The sequence below is a fragment of the Vanessa atalanta genome, chromosome 22 (assembly GCF_905147765.1).
Source record: "Vanessa atalanta chromosome 22, ilVanAtal1.2, whole genome shotgun sequence".
Taxonomy (NCBI): domain Eukaryota; kingdom Metazoa; phylum Arthropoda; class Insecta; order Lepidoptera; family Nymphalidae; genus Vanessa; species Vanessa atalanta.
The window spans coordinates 7,926,708-7,948,841 of record NC_061892.1 but is presented as its reverse complement, the minus strand read 5'-3'; the positions used below and the strand labels follow the sequence as shown (position 1 = coordinate 7,948,841).

General features: G+C 31.1%; 1 protein-coding gene across 2 annotated transcripts in view; it reads right to left on the bottom strand.

Moving 5' to 3' along the window:
* Nucleotides 1-20,788, bottom strand: part of LOC125072805 — a 46,199-nt gene extending 25,411 nt beyond the window's left edge. The window contains exon 1 of one of the 2 annotated variants that reach the window (XM_047683501.1): nucleotides 20,544-20,788. The gene's annotated coding sequence lies outside the window, so the exon portion shown is untranslated. Of the gene's footprint in view, nucleotides 1-2,228; nucleotides 2,437-20,543 lie in introns of those variants that run through there. The other variant, XM_047683500.1, reaches the window with a different exon arrangement.
* Nucleotides 20,789-22,134: the final 1,346 nt, after the last annotated feature.

Sequence of the window (22,134 nt, the reverse complement as noted above, 5' to 3'; positions counted from 1 at the left end):
CATCGAAATAATTACTCAGCTATGTGTCTAGTATATTATAACGCTTTCTCTTGCTTAATTACGTAATATTCTAAGGACAAATCAATTATTGCCAATAAATGACACGCCATTACGAATACGCTATTTACTGTACATACTTATTTCCTTTTATTATGACTGCTTTGAATTACCAAAACGCATAAAACAAGCTATTATTATCTAATATACGGCTTCAAATCAAATGACATCTAATCTTAATACCCATTAATTTACACATGTACTGGTAATTGTGTCTCGTCATGATAAGAGCCAAGAGTGGCTAATCATTGCTGAAGATTCAAACCCAAGCAAGCAATATTTATAATAATTTATTGTATTTGAGTTTTTAATTAATCCCTTGCACGCTGATAGGAAAACTACTCGTGTCGGAAGGAAACCTGTCCATGTATGTGACATGTACAACCCGTATTGGGACAGCGTGGTGTTCTGACAACGCACTTGCCATGGGGAAAATATTATGACCCTTGTGCGTGTAATAACACTGGCTCACACACTCTTCATTAAATTAAATATTGGACAACATCACATACATTACTCTGATCCCAATGAGCCGAGATGGCCCAGTGGTTAGAACGCGTGCATCTTAACCGATGATTTCGGGTTCAAACCCAGGCAGGCACCACTGAAATTTCATGTGCTTAATTTGTGTTTATAATTCATCTCGTGCTCGGCGGTGAAGGAAAACATCGTGAGGAAACCTGCATGTGTCTAATTTCAACGAAATTCTGCCACATGTGTATTCCGCCAACCCGCATTGGAGCAGCGTGGTGGAATATGCTCCAAACCTTCTCCTCAAAAAGGGAGAGGAGGCCTTTATCCCAGCAGTGGGACATTTACGGGCTGCTAATGCTAAAGCACTTGTGTTATGGAAAATCAGAAGTAAAGACGGTACCACAATCATCCAGACCCAAGACACTTTTTCTACATCGACTAACCCGTGACCTCGGAGTGGCGTACCCATGAACCAGTGTACACACTACTTGACCATGGAGGTCGTCATTCTTTTCACTAATACCACTCTTCACACCAGAACACAACTATAAAAAGCTTTGCTGTTTGACGGTGGTGTTGAGTTTTCGTAAGCTAAGTGATGAGTTTTCGATACTCCCAGAGATGACCTTGCACTAAGTACACTATCTTCGTGATTAATCCGGTATTTCGATTTCATAAAAACTACTTGAGATTTATCTTAAGAACTCACGAACATGTGCGTTTTTTAGTATTAGTAATATATTCTTCTATGATTTCATATTTGTTTACATTGTGAAATACATTGAAATATATTGATATGAATGTACTGTGCGTTTAATGTACTATAATATAAATTTACTTCGAGGTCTTTTTGACGATAAAGTAGAGGATATAGAATTCTCAGAATTGATCTCAGGGTATGACTTTATAATGTTTTGCCCCGACATCATTTTAAATTTGGAACAAGCATTCTAAATTTAAAAATCACTACTAAAGAGGCTGGAAAACCAATCGATTACTATCTGTCGCTGCTATCTTGTTAAAAACTATGAAATAACCAATGAACGCCACTATTGGCGACACATTGATGTGTAGATGGTTAAAAACTTAAAACATTCAATTATTGTCAATGACTTTGGATATGTGGCTGTAGTTACACTGGCTAACTCACCCTTCAAACCAAAACTCAGCAAGACTATGTATTGCTGCTTGGCACCTACCCAGATAGGTTAGCACTAAGTCCTATCACCAAGAATTATTGTATTATTGGCATATTTAATTGTTTATACTATACTGTTCCATTCTCTATAAGATTAATTAATATCTAAGGATTGACTTCTCTGTTATATCCCAAAGATCATATATCATATCTCATTCACTTATCACAGTAAAACACAACACTGTTGACAGCAGCTTGAATTTAATGGTCAGGGGTTAACATGAATTCGGGTAGCTTCAATATAAATAATTATTATCATTATTCAAATCAACAAATTCCTTGATTTTTCAAATCGGTTCTTTATCCAAATTTTATCGTGTTCGAAATCCAATAATTATATTATTAAGATTTAAGATAATGTAAAATTATAAAAAAGGAAAGTTAATACAGATTCATTATTAAATATATATATATATTTATAACATAAAGAATTAATTAAATGTTAATCTATACGTTTAATGAATAATACAGAGCAGTATATTGTTTAATAAAAACTTACCACATAAACAACGAAATAATTTCTATAAACACATTTTGGGTATAAACAACACGAAAATCACAATTAATAATCACTTATTTTTAATCTTATCACATCCAAATTATAATTGATTTTTAACAACCGTATGTATAGCAGTACTTTTTTTATCAGAAACGCGATCGAATATTTTTGTATCAAAACGTTCCAGAGCGGGTACTACGCGCTGCGTTCGTAGTGAAACTGTTGAGTGTTGACGTGACTTGAGTATTACTTGTGATTCATTCAAGAATCACTTAGTATGGTACAAGATAAATGCGTTTAGCGTTAAATTAATATATTATTTATTGGATGAATGAATGAATTATTTAAAATAATATTATTAATAAAGTGAAAAGAACGAATGGATTGGTTTATGATAAAGAAATTTAAAATGCGATTCATGGATTCACGGGAAGTACCTATATTAGCATTTTTACGGCTATTTTTTTGTTAATATTATATTATATTATTATATTTATGTGTGTATATATATATATATATATATATATATATGTATGTATGTATATTATTAATCATATATATATAAGCGAAATACCACTCACTGTTATTCACATTGTTATTATTCACGAAATTTTAGAAACTATAACACCTACAAACTTGATATATGCCACTCCACTCCTTAATATGAATGTAAGAAATACTTATTATTTAAATCAGGTACAAGTACCGTAGAAATTAAAAAATAAAACCTTTATGTATACAAATTTAAAAAATATTATTCTTTTAAAATTAGAATAGATTAGGAAATACCTAATATGCTATTAATTACTATGGAAATTAACACACAAACTCTTGTACCACCGACTTGTACAGATAAGAAGAAAACTAAAGCAGTTAAATAATAGACTCGCAGTGTACAGTTCCACAGATTAAGAATATATCTATATTAATATAATTTATAAGTAGATAAATTTGTTTGTTTGTCTGTATTTATTTGTATGAAATAATTCTTTTTTTTTTTTAATTTAACATGTGAGCTTAATATAGTGATAATTAAACTCAGGCTATTTAATAATATTAATATGGTATTTAATATTATAATTTTCCAATATTCAAAATAGACATTTCAATTAACAATAATTCACACGAAGCTGAACACTATCACATGTCTTAAGTATACTATTAATAATGAAATTATAAAAAAATCCCGACTAATACAACGTCTGCTCAAAAAAACATTCAAGGTCAAAATTGTAGATAATTTGCATTTTTCGCTTATCATTAAAATTAATGACACAAAAATTATAGATAATAAAAGTAAGTATAAATATATATATTTTTTGTTTCCTAGATTTACTAGAAAATAATATGGACGCTTACGCCTGTCGCCTGTTTGTAGAAAATGGATATTACATTAACCAAACATATTTATATATCAAGTAGATACTTGTAGTATCATTTAGTTCCGAGTAAGTATTATTTAGTTCCAAGCGTAAGAAACAACCGACCAACAGCCAAGTAGAAGAAAGAGAAACTACTATATGTATCACATTCTAATCGATTTTATAATTATTAATCATGTCTTCTGTCTTCTTCTTTCATAATGGATTTGAAATTCGAAAGAATGCGACAGCATTGTTTTATAACATTTGGCAGCGCCATCTTTTGACAAACTAAATGTGTACTTAAATCGTTGATCCCTTATCACTCGTATACCCAAATCTGTTAAAAGCTGTGACGTACAACATATCAGGTTTTTAGTGACGTAGATAGCTTACCTCCTGTATCATTTAAATTTAAAAGCATTTTGGATAAAAACATGGTTAAAGTTTTTTAAAACATAATTATTCTTTTTTATAAAAATCCTATTAAAGTTTTTTGTAGTATAAAACTTTCTGATTTAGTTTTAAATATTATGTTAACTTTTTTCATATTTGGTATACCTATTAGGTATATTTATGTTTCTAATTGTCAATTAACTGAATTTAAATATTAATAAACTAATTTAAATTAGTCAAAAAATATGTAATATTAAATTTAGTATTAATATTAAACCCTGATTACCTAGTAGATAAAAGATATCACAAATGAGAAATGCAAGATTACATCCGGACCGGCTTTGACTTCTAATAAATTCTTGTCTATTGATCTCGTGATTAGCGGTGAACTATCGTGGACGTGACGGATGAACAGTGCCACATAAATATCGAATTTTAATCCGTACCGGTGTAAACTGGTTTAACAATCCCAAAACCAAAACTTAAAACGAGAGAGACACATCCGGCTACAATAAAATAACCTAATAATATTTTTTTAACGTGTGTCTTATGGCCTCAAGTAGGCGAGTGATACTTTATAGAAGGTACGAGTAACCCTTTGATTTGTCACCTTATAAAATTTATTTAAAGGTATTTACAATCAATCAAAGCAATCGGTTGTGTGGAACTAATTTAAAAGTTTCTGGTGTATTACATAGACGAGAAATTTGTTTTGCCGTAAAGTATGTCGTATTCTGGATCCCCTTTGTGGCCCAGGTTTTGAGCTTCTATTGTTCATCTCTAAATCCGGTCCTGATACTAACTGATAAAGTAAGTTGAAGCTCGTATAAGAATATTTATGTTATGATTCATAAATATCTCATATTGTAATTTTAAAATATATCAACAGGTTATTATTATTGGTTATTCTATAGCATATCTGTGCGTATCGTAAATTAATGAAACGTACAAAATATTGTATTAATTTACAATTTTGAATCTGTGTTCACATTTGCTTTTGAAAGTGAAAGAAATTGATTTACATTTATACTTATTCGAATAATTGTTTATAAATATCATGTAGATGGTGGTAATTAGTCATGAGAGGTCCTTACGTCGATTACCAACATGAAATCTAAGAATTTATAAAAATGATAACATGTCTCATTTAATCACTATCCCTTGAAATCAAAACTCACCAAGCTTTATTGAAGTTATTAACGGTAGAAACTATTGTTGAATGGGGAATACCCAACCCAATAATTACTATTATTTGGTAAGGCATCCCAGACTAAGACCATCCATCATAAAAATTTGTCAATTCTTAACTATTAATATTACCACATGACAATAAAACCGTCTTGTGATATTAATTCTGATCAGTCACTGCCTATATTTAGATAGTTCAATGATACTTGATTTTCGTGTTTCAATGTAAGCCTTACCACTGTAATTATAAGGGCGTTTATTGCTCGTATTTCAATCTAGACCAATTCCCGACGTGATACTGTCAATTGTTTGAACACATCAATTGTTGCGGTATATTGTATTGCTGTAATTACGGCCATCGATGCACGAATTATTATTAGTAATGAATATAATTTTAAATAAATTAATTTGTACAATTCATTAAATTTAAAATTGCTTTTTAAATAATAGATAAAATAGTATGCCTTATAGTGGTATTTTATGTCAAAACTCAATTAAGTTTTATATTAAACTTATAATCGCAACTTCGCGTTTATTCAAAATATTTTTTAGGAATTATTTTGATCTTATTTTATTGTAAACTGCAAGTTACTCACCAAAATGATGAAACCTTATTTAAATGTAATCTTTAATGTAAAATAGTATACAATAGTTCAGCTAGAATTGGAGTTTGACGATAAGAATTAACTTTAATTTTGTTTACGTTTTTTTTTTATATAGCCCTAGTACCGCTCTCTAACTTGCCGAACTCTTTATCGATATTTTATATGCAGCTATCGTCCCATAATCACTGGGACAATAGTCGGCTTACGCTATTAATATTATTTATTTATATAATAATAATTATTTTTTATAATTATTTTCGCGTATCTCGGAAACGGCTGCAAGGATCAGGCTCTGATTTTGGCTTTTTAAATTTATCGGTAGGTCATTACTGAAGGTACGCAAAGTACAGTTTTTATTTAACAAAAAATTACAAAAAAAAAATCGAGCGAAGCTCGTACGACCACATATTATAAAGATTATGTTTGTAATTGTACAGTGATAAAAACAAAATTATTCATATTTATTAATATCTAAAGTATCTGTTATTTTAATAATAATATAAAATGAATTGATTAGTAATAAAAGTAATGAAAACACACGATAAATTAAATTGAAATTGAGTCGGTATTTTTTGTTCCGTGCAACGCTTCAACGCTTCAAAGCCACCCGCGTCGTCACAAAAAGTGTGAGACAATGAAGCAAACATTATATCAATCGAATCGACATATTTTTTAGATTAAGGTGATTTCTATCGATTTAAAGTCTCTCATAAACAATTATAATACTGATAGATTAAATAGTACATACTCTGTATTGTAGTCTGTCTGATACTGGGGTATGCATACAAAAATTTTAAATTAGAATACATTCTTAATTTAAAATGTCCAATGAAAGATGTCTAACTTTTTTTTGTTAATTTTTCTGGCAACCTTTCAACGAAATATCAATCTTACGAGCTAAGAATATATGAGTAGTTTATTTCGTTATTTATGTATATGAGTAGTATATTTACGTTCACTTTAGCAAACACGTTTATGTGTATTCGTAAATTTGATTAATTTTCCAGAAAGGGATTATAATTCGTATTAAGGCTGGACATCAAAACATTAAAAAAAGGACATGTCCTGAAAAATAATAAGAAAGCTGGTCATCGTATTTGAGACTCATTGCAAATAAATCTTCAAGGGCGTTTCGTAAATCGGATATTGAAACCGGTTAAGGCCTTTGACATGTCTGAAGGAAATCATTGAGAAATCATTAATACCTTTGAAATTCAATCGAAAGCGATTAACCGATTCTATTTGTAGTTGGAATTAATTTGTATCGCTTTTTTTTTATTTCACAAAACTTAACACAATTACTACAATTACTCGAACTAGAATACAATATAGAATACCAAGCGACTTAACATCTTAGTTCCCAACGCCAAGGTTGGTGGCGCATGGCGATCTAAGGAATGATTCATATTTATTTTAACGCCAATGTCTATAAACCTTAGTTACCTTAGCCTATTAAAAAACAATACAACAATTAATTATTTCTTAAGAGCATGCACATGAGATGAGACAGCATGCAAAAGTATATAAGTAAATTAAAATCACTAGAAAATTAATGTTCACGCTATGCAATATAGTAGATACACTAATCAACTTAGTACATCACTAAACGACCCACGGCTGGGCTGACACCTCTGACGTCATTCCATCACGCTGCTCCAATGCAGGTTGATTGTTTTTTTTTAATGACTAAAACTTTCTTCGATTGGTTTTTATACGTAATTGTCATTTGTTGTAACTTAATAAACGGGATGGGATTTGGCTTATTATTTTTAATAATAAAAACCAGCATGCGTAAATGTCTTCCTAAACATATTGTAAGCAATTGTCAAATACGACTCGCTCGTGCTATCTTTTGTTCGTTAACTATGTATATATCACACCGGAAATTTTCACGAATTATAAGTATAAATACCAACTGTACAAAGTTACGATTGAATTATTAGAAACAAATCAGCATCACAAAGAAATATAATAATAATAAAATAAATTGAATATCATTGAAAACATGTGACTAAGTAGTTCTCGGAACGCATCGTCATTTTCAAAATATGTGGGAATTTATTTTTAGACGTTTAAAATTATCTTCGCGAGAGGAAAGTTGTGTTGAAAGTTGAACCAAATATGTTTAGTACTGCTTGCAATAAATTAAATCGATTTAGTTTTATAATAGAAGATAATAAGGACAGATGTTTTGAATGTTCCTGTAAGCAATTCCAATAAAGTAAAGCAAACCTTAGATTTAGATATTCCATGCGATTTCATGCGATACAAACAATATGAATTATATATCTTCATTTATGATATTCCACTTAAGTACTTCAATTCACATTGATTTTACTTTTAAAGTTACAATAACAAATTCGCCGACATTCATAACACCATTTTTACATAAATCCGTAATAAGAATCCGTGATAATTGTTCATTTTCAGGCAATATCTTTTTTAAACATGTATTTTTCTATCTTACTTCATGCTTGTTAACAATTTAGGAGACAATTTAAATGGATGTGAGTGAAGCATCGTAATGGAATATTCCAAATCCTCTTAAGGAACATGAGAAAATTATACTATTCAATATTTGGACATTTATTGGCTATTCACAATGACGTCGAAACATTCGCATTGTTTGGGTAAATAATAAGTTACGAGTAAATATCACAATAATACATAATAACTCTACCAGACACTTTAAAATTGATGTACAAGAATTAAAAGATAAATTATTTTTAGAGTTAGAGTAAAAATTCAATCATAAATGGATAATCAAATGGCACCTACTATATCAAGTTAGTAATGTTAGGTTATCTCAATGTATTTTTTTTAAACGTTCTTGTATTCGTTTTTTAAAACGCGATCGTGTAAAACAACCTTAATTGACATGTCATTACTTTTATGAAAATAAATATGTCCCTGCCCTAATTCACTTATATTGATCATTTCTGCTCGACATCGATACGATTAATTTCTCCATATATGTATGACGGTAATAATGTAGCTACAAGTTTTAGAACTCTGTCACACTACACCATTGAAACGTTTACTATCTACGTTGTAAATAAACTATCATGAGTAAGGGCGACATGGTTTCAATTTGTTCGCATTATTGGCTCAAACTCTCGTGCCTATTACACGTTTTTATTGCTTAATAATTATATAAGATCACAAGTTTATTTACAAGTGAGAAATAAGTTTATTTCAATCGCAATAAGGTCGATATTTGCAGTTTACTTATTAGTAATAAATTTACCAATATAAAGGTTTAGGTTCGTTATAGTTGATTGGAATTTAGATTGCTGCTAAAGCGTATAGTAAATTATTAAAGACCCAGTTAATAGTGCTCGTATATGACCTAATGTTAGTTACTGGTTTTAAAAAGCCATAAATGTTTGTCTCGTAACGTAGGGTTGCCTACAATTAGAACACTAGAAAATAATTGAGATGAATACTTCAAACTTTAAATCTTATGATTTGCTAATTAGTTAATAAATAATTTGTGTTTATTGTTATTAAATTCATTTCAGTGGCTTTGAAGTAAAAGCATAACAGACATAAAGACAGAGTTACTTTCGCATTTATGTTATTGGTATAAATTATTTTTAATTTAGAGTATCGGAATTCATAAAAGCAAAGATTGTATTATATTATAATGAAGCAATATGCGATCGGATTTATTTATTTTATTCTTAATATTAATAGTTACTCTAAACTACTTAAACGAGTTGTGTTCAATTGCTAATGTTAGAATAATATACAGGTGTAACGCTTCCATATTAAGTTTTCTTGGTGGTAGGGCTTTGTGCAAGAGCGTCTGGGTAGGTACCACCCACTCATCAGATATTCTACTGCCAAATAATAGTACGCTGTATTGTTGTGTTCCGGTTAGAAGGGTGAGTGAGCCAGTGTAATCACAGGCACAAAGGACATAACATCTTAGTTCCCAAGGTTGGTGGCGCATAGGTGATGTAAGGAATGGTTAATATTTCTTTTTGTCTATGGGCGGTGGTGACCACTTACCATCAGGTGGCCCGCTCATACGTCCATATGCTCGTCCGCCAACTAATGGCATAAAAAAAAGTAAAGATTTTGACAGTGAATTTGACATTACAAAGATCAATTTGATCTCTACCTACATGTTTACCAACTAGGGCTCCAATTCTACCAGCGAATTGACAATTTATCGGAATCGAAACGTAGTCATTGCCGTTAATAAGTATACTTTATTCCAACCATAACAGGAAAAAAGCCAAATAAACAACATTTGACAACAAACTGACGCGATATAATTGTTTGAGAGCTTGATTAATCTATGATATTCATTATGGATTTGCGACAAATTTGCGTACTGAAACTATTATCGGAATTTTTGAAGTATAATTAAAGAAAAAAAATTGTTAAGTGTAATAGTGTTGTATTATAAATAAAGATATATTAATCATAAACTCTTAGTAGTTCACAATATAGCAAGATTTATTAAATCGCATGAAATACGTAAATCTAAGGTTTGTTTATCTTTTTTCCTACTTCAATTAGACTAGGTTATAGTAACTATTCTACAAACACAACGATCCAGTTACAGTTCGGTCAAAGTTGGATCGGAATTTAATCAGGAACGTATCATAACTTATATAAATAAGCAGAATAAGAAAATAAGGACCCTAATTTATGATAATGCTGAGGTTAATTTTTATGAATTTATGAATATGAATAGCAATTAATTCGCAATAGAATTGATAAAGTATCATTACCATTAAAATTTAGTAGAATTGACCCCCACTATTGTATAGTGGAAAGTAAGTATCCAACTGTTTTGAAATAATCGAAGTATTATTATTTACGAAGCCTGTTATTGTTAACGATTCCGCCTCTGAAGGTTCAACGATGCTTTATGGAAATAATGGTCAGTTTTCTACTAGCGGATCTACACGTCCTTTATGACTCACGCTTGAACCCGTGTTAAATGTCAATTTCATACTTAGTATGTTATTTTGTACGTAAATTTACTAACTATAATATTGGTAGCATTCCTAAATAATTAGGTCATCGACCTCGTGACAGACTAATAAATTTAAATAATTATGTACTTTTTGGATTGCAATGTTATCTATTCGTAATTAAATGAAATTAATATAAAAGTATTTAAATTAAATTAAAATAAAACTTGTATTACAAAGAATAATTTTAATAATATATTATGAGGTACGAATTAATAACTGTGAGAATAATTGAAAACTATAGAAGCATCCGTCTATTTTTTGTCTCACTCATACTCTGAAAGAAATGATTAAACCGGTGTCATCAACTGTACAATTTGGACTCAATCAGATGAACAATGCTTGAATACATACAATAAGTATATAATATATCTATACTCAGATTATATGCTTCCACGCGCTCTGCCTTTTGTTTTATAGTCTGAGATAAATGTGAGATAATTGACAACATGACAAGTAATACGTAGCTAACAAAACTACAAAGGATACATACTTCGTCAGCCGTCTGGCTTTTAACATAAGTGATATATATGCCTATATCGATCACTCGTCACGAGATCTCTAAAGTTAGGTTGACATAGACGCTCACTAAAAATGAATTTTGGAACGGCAATTTTAAGAGCAGGAATGGGGCTATGTACTACCAATAGTTAAAATAACCCATACGAAGTCGGGACGGACAGCGAGTTAATTATAAGAACGTTATGACAATTTATAATTCTACCTCCGATTTTATATTTATGGTCTCGTGCCGAAGATTATACCAATTTTTACTATTCCTTGCAAAAATAAAACATTTATGAAATGGAATTTTGTGCGAATTCTATTAATTTATAACGGTTACGAAACCTTCCCAATTATATTCGGATCCGACTTCCAGGTTCCATCGTTGTGATAATAGAAAATAATAAAGATTCAATTGTGATGACATGACAAAATGCTTAGAATTGGCCCCTGGAAATAAAAAACACTTAAAATTTTTTTAAGACGATATACCATATTTGTTTTTAAAGCTTTTTAAGATTCAGAATGAGATATGCCAATAAATTTTTTATTACATTCAATTGTTTGTATAAAAATGGATGTAAGCGTGCTACTATACTTAGTATTTCTTTTATGGTGGAGAAACGGAGTCATACTTTACAGTTAGAGTTACTAGTTTTTTTTTTTTTTTATCATTAATCATCAATCGACTGCACTTTATCATTTATTCCTGAATGATTTCTTATGCCAACGTACACTACGTTGGCATAAAAAATCAGAACGCATTAAAATGCCTTATTAAATATTAAACTTATGGAGCATGTGAAATTCCTACCAGCACAATATTGGCTACAGTATCTAATCTCAAGAACTGCGCAGGAAATTATCTCTCCATTCTCTTGCTTTGATAATCACATAGAAATGCTACTTGACACTACCGGAATACGATCAGAGACATTACAACGGGGTAACACGCGCTATGAGACACAGAAAATTAGCACTGTCAAGTATGTCTTTGAACTGGTCCGACTGAGGTTTAATCCTCGGACCTCAGGGTTGGCGTTATCCAAGTAACCGTTTACAATGAGATGCCTTAATATTTATCTACTGCACTAAATTAAAAAAAATATTATAAGTTTACATTATAATATGCTTAGAAGGTTAAACAAACCAGAACTGTATGAGACATCAATGCCAATCAAACAATGACAAAAGCATGTTGACATTGACAGGCTTTTAACCTAAAAGATGTGATTACCATTGAATGAAAATGTTGTTGATCTCATTGTTATACATTATATGCGTATAATTATACAATAGGTGTGAGAGTATAACCTTCGCCAGTACCAGTTCCTCATGTAATACATAACGGAAGAGTTGTTTAACAATTTTATATTAAAGATAATAAATAATATATAATTTATTCAGTAATAGTAGCGTAGTGTAGGACGCCCTGCGGCACGGTGGAGCGACGATATACGGAAGGTGGCCGGTAGGACATGGATGAGAAGGGCCGCAGATCGGGCTCAGTGACGTGCCTTGGGGGAGGCCTATGTCCAGCAGTGGAGTAATAAAGGCTGATCATGATGATGATGATGAATTTATTCAGTGCTTTAGAATTGACTGACAAAGAGTAAGGGGTTCCATTTATCATTTAGGCTACGAGGTTTGTCTATTACAGATATCTTCAAAAATATAACAGATACCTAGTTGATTGCAATTAATAAGGGCAAAATCGAAGAGTCGTTTGGAACCTTTAATGTAATCTCTCAATTTCTGATACTGTAATTTGATCATAGTTTTATTGCATAATAACAAAGGGGGATATCTCCTAAACTAGAATAGGTTTATTTGTGTAGGTGGATCAGTACGGATGCATTTTTCCTGAATCATCAAGGTAAATACTCATTATTTTGTACATAATGAGTACATACTTCGGTATTCCCCTTATGGCTGACTAGCCGACTAATTGATTAACCGTCAGCCTACAACCACCATTATTGATGAAGACAATACAGGAACAGCAACATATCGGATTATTTGGCAATGCTACCAAAAATCATCAAGAAAAGTAGAAAATATTTGGTTAATTAACCATTATCCTTGATAAAGCGCAATGACCCATTTTAGTGTTGGAGCACCAAACGTTTTAGGTGTCCTGAAATGTCACGGATTTCTAAACTGTACCTTTGTTGTACCGCAAGATCCATGTAGAGAGCAAACAGCAAGCATTTTCTCGGAAACTGGGAATATATACAAAACAAAAAAGAATCGATTGCTGCCAACTGGGACTTAAGTCTTTTTACAATGTAATTTAATACAGATGAAAATTTATGAGCAAGTGATTAAAAATTAAAAAAGAAGATATTTTCGATTGTAATAAAATTTAATTGATTACGTTATGTACATTTATCTATACTAATGTTATAAAAGAGGTAACATTTTTAATAATGATTCAAAAAAAAAATGCTGGTAGAAAGCTCCTGAGTGCTACAGGGTATAAATTTTATTTATAGAATATACATTTCTTTGTTAATAATCTGCACCAGTGCGAAACCGGGATGGTCTGATTGTTCTTGTTTTTATTAATGCATGTTTAGATTTTTTTTTAATCTACATCATAATGTAATTCCTCTTATTTACAATTTATTAAGAAGTACATACAAAGTAAGAAGCCGCATAGTTGCCGCTCTTTGCCGAATTGTCACCGAGTAGTCAGAACATCTTTAATAGTATTTTCTAATATAAATTGACAGGACCATATCATTTGCTATCCTTTTTTAACAATAATGCATTAGAAAAAGATAGCAATAACTTATATCGATAATTTGACGTAGCAGTCACATAACTTCGCTTACTTTGTTGTGTTTAATAATTTAATTTATTAGCTGTTTGTTACAGAACATTTAATTTTCCTTTTCATAAGATTGACGTAATCACTACGTGAGATATTAATTTGTTACAATATTTGAAGGATACACAGATTAAAATATTGTATCACAGCAAGTCGGTTATCAACATTTCACGAGTGAGATACGAAGTGAGTTTCAGAATACGCAATAGTTGGTTTAATTCAAAAGTTATGTTAGGACTTTAAATAATGATAAATCAATATTATACAGATCTATCTGTATTTTTATATCACTCGAAAACAATTCTTAATGCTCTTTCAATAATGTTCGTTTTTGAAATACCAATTCAATGCATTTGTATTCAGTTTAGTTTGCCAAGGTCAGATCTCATCGTTCATATCTTCTAAACAATACACGGTTTTTTACTAGAAAAACGTGCTAAATGATTCATTTATTAAATACGATAACCGCACAATACAGATCCTTATTAATAATGTCCGTCTAGACAACTATCTACGTAGATAATCGTATATTTGGTCGGAATTTCATATTTTCTCCATTACACGGCACTGCCGTCCCGTTGGCACAAAAAACCCAAGCCGTTGAACGAATAGGGCATATAAATTGGACACAGCAACGTCCGTTCTGCCAGATTTTGCACGTGTGTTTGTAATATAATGGTAGCATTTCTGGCAATAGCATAGTCATCATCAATGGACATTTTCAATTACAAGATAGCGTCAGACAATCATCATCCTCCTGCCCTTATCCCAATTTTACTTGGGGTCGGCGCAGCATGTCTTCCTCTTCCATAGTTCTCTGTCGGACGTCATCTCACAAGTAACATTCTTTCTAGCCATATCGTCTTTCACACAATCCATCCATCCTTTCTTTGGTCGTCCCCTACCTCTATATCCATCCACATCCGTTCTCAAAACCTTTCTCACAACATGATCCTCATTCCTCCGCATAACGTGCCCATACCATGACAGCCGGTTTCCAGATTCATAGCTTCTCGCCTATCGGTGCCACTTTCAAACTTCCTCTTATGATCATTATATTATTATTACAATATACACGTAAAAGCAGTATCGTGCGTTTAGGTAAAATAGTACAGATCGAATTTCCGACAAGCTAATGAGCTCTTATCGACTAAAGAATAACAAATAAAATCTCCTAAACAGTAAAATAATAAGTATATGATCAGATGAGCCCTACCTACCTTCAAGTTTTTACGACTTTGCGTAAATTTAAGTAGTAAATAATTATTTGATAGTTCTAACAATTATTTCAAATACTGGTAAGACTTAGAAATAAAGTTAACTACAGCGAGAAATGACATCTAATCAAACTATTAAAACATACAGCGCTAGGATCTAGATCACTTATAGAGATTTTTTTTCGCGACCAAAACGTTGTGATGACATTGAATTTCAAAACCACACATATGTCAGATGCAGTCTACAGTTCAGTACATTAGAACAGAGTGGGTGTTATCGCCGCCATTGATCGCCATATCTAGTGAGTAGTATATACATCGGCGAAATAAGAAGATGACTTTTACTATTAATTTATCTTTTAATATCATAGCTGTCACGAGATAAGATGGTTTTCCCATTAGGTTTTTCTTCAAATTAGATTTTTTTATTTTTTTTCTTCCCATTCTTCTTTATTAGTCGTCATGATCGTCTATGATCGTTCACATCCCTCCCCTTTTTTAGTTTCATATCCCTCCTTAGTAACGTAAATTTAATGTATTTTTAGTAATGTTTAGTAAGCCTAATTTATTCGCATAAGAGCGCAAACTGAGAAAATAGTGAAAGTAACGATAATGAACAACATTCTTCCGCGTGTACTATACTCGTATCACCTCGCGTGCTCGAGATATTTGCAATGACCACAATTCACGGAAGATACGGGACATACTTAGTGTACTTAAAGTCTTACAGACTAACAGTCTTAAGACAGGACATACTTGATTTTAGTTTGGCTTTGTATGTAGGCAATAGTCTAGCATTAGCATATTTTTTGCTAATGCTAGACAAAAAATATGCTAATGCTAGACAATTGCCTACATATGTAGTACATTGCCTACATCGTCATAGACCAAACTTAATTTATATAATGTCACTTAATGTATATTTTAATCTATTTATAAAAATATTGATAAAATTTAGTATGTTACTTATTTGAATATAATGGTTTAATGTGGTCTCGTCTTGGTATGCAACATTCAGCTGTTTTGCTTATATATATATAATACGTTGTTCTATCTTCTGGGCAAAGCAAGCCAGCTTCTGTACACCAATAAACACATTCATAGGCCACAGATACAAGACATAACATCTCAGATCACGTGATGAGCGGTTGGTAATGCAAAACCTTGCTTTATCTTCTTCGATAAAAACAATATAAATAAAAATATATCATAAATATTTTTTTATATTTTTTAATAATATCGTCTTTTTCTAAAATAAAGATATCCGTTCAAAAGACTGTCCTGTGGTACTATACCACTATTATTTATTATTTCATAGAATTAATTTCCATTTGTTTTGATTTGATTGAACGATTTATAACTTAAAAACATCAGCTAATCGACCAGTCCCCGTAAATCAGATTGCATAGTCATATTACTTACGCGGTGTAATATGAACTAGAAAAATCTATAGACGTAAAAAGAACGCAAAAATGCAAAACGAGCGACTTTCGACGCGTTTTTAAAATGCAAGTGCATTAAATACATTGAAACTTTTTATTGTTATGTGAAGCAGTTTTTATTTTGTAAATTTTTACTATTTGCTACTAAGTTGAAGATTTTGTTGAGAAAAATTTTACGATGTTTTTGAAAATAATAATAATAATCGATTTGTTTGATTTACTATTAATTAAGAATATATTATAAAGACCTCATGACAATTACTGAACTATAATGTCGAGTATCAAGCTTAAACTTGGGTTGAACCACATGGAGAATCTACTTCTACTATATAGTAGATAATTAGTCCTCTGATAGGTTTTAGTCACGGCGAAAAACATTAACGGATACTATACTAGCCAACTGAGTTGAACCAAAATTACATAGTGCAAAAATATATACGCAAACGTGTGTGCACTCTCTATTTACTACCTCACTCTAATGAGTCTTACTAATAAACACAACGTTACGTGCTTTCCAAGGCAGAGTGCAACAATGCTAATACATATATAAACTCCAGGTTCGCTCTAAACACATGACACTAAAAATATATTTTCAATAATAATAATTCCGTACATGCCTACTAGACCCGATCGAAACGTATCCACAATTATAGATCGTTAAAAAATAATGTTTTTTTTGTCGAGCAAAATTCGTATAATCCAGATATTTCGATATGAAATCCTTGAAATTCAATGACATGATAGTTCAACGGGCGGCCATGTTTGAAATTTACGGATGCGTTCAGAAAGTGTGTTCCAAATAATTATTTCGTGCAGGGGTACGGTAGTTAGTATATTTATATTTGTTTAGATTTATTTATTTTACCCGAGCGAAGCCGAGTTTTCCTCTAGTTTACTATAAAACCCTTTTTTATAATTTTGACTTATATGTGCCGAGAGAGTACAGATTTTTTCGTCAATCAATATCGTGTGACGTGCACACGACGCACGTGTCACGTGCGATTAAAACACTTAATTGACCTCAATCCTATGATAGATATCATGATCTGCAATTGTACAGACTAGCTACACGAATAATAAAATATATATTAAAAAGTTTCTAGACATTTTTAGTAACGGCTTAATGATAATACTAATAAACCAATGAATATTATATCAAAAGATGCAGCGATTTTGGAGATTTTAGTATATAATATGATTACATAAATAGTTGCGCTTCGCAGTTTCACTCGCTTTAAATTTAGACTATTGATGTGACAGGCGTGAATTTCATGTAATTATATATAATAATTATAATGGACCACGAGATCCTTTCAATCGTGTTGCACTCAGTTACAAATTCTTAAAATAAACATTTACTTATCCTTGAACGAGGACAATATTAATCATTTAACACAATAACGTAACGTATTATATAAGAATATATTCGCCTGCACGTGATAATGTTAAAAAATAGTTTTTATATTTTCTTACTTTACTATTACTTTAAATAAGTATTAGGTTATTTTTTACCCGCCTGTTTAGGTTAGGTTACTCGTACAAATTGGCAATCGAAAAAAAAAAAAAAAAATGTAAATATTTTATTTTATACTTTACTACAATTTATTTCTATACCTGATTTCATTTGAATTCGATACGGTCGTTTAAAATCTTTTAAGGTATAGAATTTTATAATTTAATAGTACCTACATATATATATATATCAGATAGATTTAGGGTCAAAGAGCGGGATAGTAAGTTTCGAGACACAAGTTATAAATATGTTAGGTCATGGGTGTCCCGCTGAAAGGCTTAAGTTTTGTCATATTATTTTGTTCGAATAGATAATAGAACAGAGAATCAGGCAGCGGTCACAGTTGATTGTATATATAGCAATTCTCACAAAAATATTGATCGCGCGATTCTAGAGTGACACATGAAGTTTTCAGGAATGAAATAAACAAAATATGTAGATCTACATAGTGTGAACACGAAACCATCTTGGCTCTTTAAATAAATGATAGTTTGATTCGAAATTTGAAATAAACGAGTTTTTTTTTATAAATAATACGTTAAAATAGCGAAACTAATAGTCGTGTCTCTAATTAGATTGGCTGTGCTTTGGCTATTAAAAATAATAGTTCAGTGATAGATTATTTTTTAAGTCGATTCTAACTTCCATACTTTACTGGGTGATTGGGATTTATGTTCTACCGCCAAACAACAACACTTAATATTTTTCTGTCCCACTTTGAAGGGTGAGTGAGTCAGTGTAATTAGAGGCATAGACTCAACGTCCAAGTTTCCAAAGCTGGTGGAAAATTGCCACAGTGCTATGAACCTGTGACCCTATACATGGGTAAGTTCAAATAATGTTTATCCGTACAGAAACAAAATCACACAAATTGTTTAACCGACGTACGACTTGCTCCTAACCTACATGACACTTGTATAATACTACTTAATCGCGTTTATAATCTGTATAAGGAAAATAATTATGACAAGTGAATAAATCGATATACTTAAACCAACTACAAATTATTACTTGTTTTAAAACTTATATAGACAAGGATTTATTTTTCTGTTTTATATAAGGAACGTCATTGAAATTTCTTATGATACTACTTAAATTTTAATTAATTAACAACTAAATTATTTAACACAAATTTAATATCGTCATATTTAGCTTATGTATTAATTTAAAAAAATAAACAGTAAAATTATGTTCTGTAATAAAAAGAAGTCGAGATAGCCAAGTGGTTAGAACGCAACTCAAGCAAGAACCAACGAATTCTCATGTGGTTAATTTGTGTTTATTATTCATCTCGTTTTCGGTGAGGAAACCTGCATGTGCCTAATTTTATTGAAATGCTGCCTCGTCATCCACCAACGCGCATCGGACCAGTGTGGTCGAATTCGCCCGTGAATATCTCATGAAAGGAAGATAAGAGTTTATCTCAGTAGTAGGACAGTTACATTAAGTTATAGTAGTAATAAAAGATTAACAATATGAAGAAAGAAAACGTTTTACATAAGAAAAACGTCGCGTTTAAAATATTGTTATTACAAATTAGATTATTAGAAGTTGCGTAACGTTAACGTTTGTTGCACTCTGTTACTGCTTTTCCTCTGAAGGGATTTATATGGATTGATAATTCTGTGGCCTGGTGGTAAATAGCTAGACCCTGTTCAAGTTAGCTTGATCTTTTTGACAGACGGGCTAGTGATGAGAAACCGAAAATATAGCATACATAATTCAAATTAGAATTCAATTATTTTTTAACTTATTTTTCTAAAAAGATTTATAGCAGCTAAAAAGACCCCAACCACTAGCCAGAGGGACATCATCATCGTCATTACAAAGTTATGTCGGTCAGAAAAAATTACATCTGTCAAAAAGATCAAGCTATCTTGTACAGAATATAATATAAATACTTTTGGTAATCGGAATAGAAACAATGAACATTTTGTTGTTTGTTGTTTTATATAACACTAGTTTTCGCCAGCGGCTTCGTTCGCGTTTAGGGATTGGTTGTCAATTATTAATAACCTTATAAATGGGAGCTTATGTGTTTCGCTGATACACTATATTATTGATTAAAATCCATTCATTAGTTTTTGCGTAAACTTTCGCCTTTATAAAATTAGTAGGGATATGCCTATATGCGTAAGATTGTTGTTATGAGTAATGATAATTTAATTCAAAACAAACAGATTTTATTATTATCAGATAATTTACTCAAAAATATTATTACAAAATTATTAACGATTAATAATATAATTTAAAAAAAACTTTTACCTTTTGCAATATTGTTTAACATATATTTAACACACCAATGACAATTTTCACCACGATTAACGTTTTAGCCAAGTGAATAAACTATTTAAAAATATATATATATAAAACCACCAAAGATATCGGAATATAACCTCGATTTTAAATTTAACCTTAAAATATTTCGCGCCAATTTATGTTATCTGTTACGTGCAGTCGACATGTCTGCACAATTTAAACTGGTATCGTGACAACGGATCGTCAGCATAATGCCACACTGCGGTTTATTTTACGGTGATTTGTTTTAAATAAAAAATATATATATCCTCTTTAGTCTCATCGCTTGTATTAATATTTTATATAGTTATATAATTCCCGCTAAATATACCTTTTTATTTTGGTTTCCATCCATTTTATTAAAATGTGAAATAATTTTGTCACGAGGCAAAGGAAATAATGATATATGCAAGAGTTTAATTATTATTGTAATCACTTGGTGTGAGTTGGTTCTAACTTCTATACTTTACTTGATGGTGGTACACATGGTGGTGAAGAGGTGGATGGCTTTGTGCATGTGGCTGGATATTAACCAAAAAGTATTTATTCTAACACCAATTAACAATACTTAAAGCGCGAATGTCTATAGGCGATACTGACCACTTCACAACGGGTGGAATGGGTGCAAACAAATCGTGTACAAATATACGAGACGGGGTTAAAAACATGTCGCCTATAGATTGTGCCATATCATCATCTGCATTTTCCTGCGACGTATTAGTAACATATTTAGTAGAATATAAAATTCAAAACACCTAATGTGAGTAACCGTATGCGACTAATGAAAAACTAATGGCCGCGGAAAAAATATCGCAAAAGACTAATACCATAGCTAGCTTATTTGGAAATCCACTACTTAACTGGGCTGTTTTATTATAGATGAAGTGATTCTTGCTTCGTCTATGTAGAAGTAGATACAAAATACTTAGTAATATTTTTTTGAAAGTGCAATTGCATCGCGCCTTTTTTTAAGGAATTACTAGATAATATATAACTGTCTTCTTTACTCCAATTAAGTTAATAAAACGAGTGAGGACGACAATAACCCAAGAGTCAAGATTGATCCTACAAATTTTTAGATAGATTCTAGGCGGCCCGTAAACCGTCGCGCTTTTGACGCTTCAAATATTTTAGATCTATAAATATATTTACACCGACAGCACGTTACGAATCAGAACTATAATTGAAATGGTTATCTGTACTTAAATCAATCCATTTATTTTAAAGTTACATAATCTCCAATTAAATAAAATTACCCAAACAATTTATTTGTAAGCAAGTTATTTAATTCTAATTACATTGCTGAAACGTATTTATGTGTTATGTAATGTTTTTATATGAATCAACATATAACTATGCACCATACTTGCTAATCATCCTTAATACTCTTAATACAGCAAGATTTGACGAACTCCATAAATATAAAATCTTATTATATTCTGAGCCCTTAAGCGGACTCTCAATATCTATTTTGAGGGTGAGTACTACCGATGAGACTGTCGAAGTCGATAGAACATTCCAGAAAAAGAAAACAAAACCAGCAATATCTAATATATTT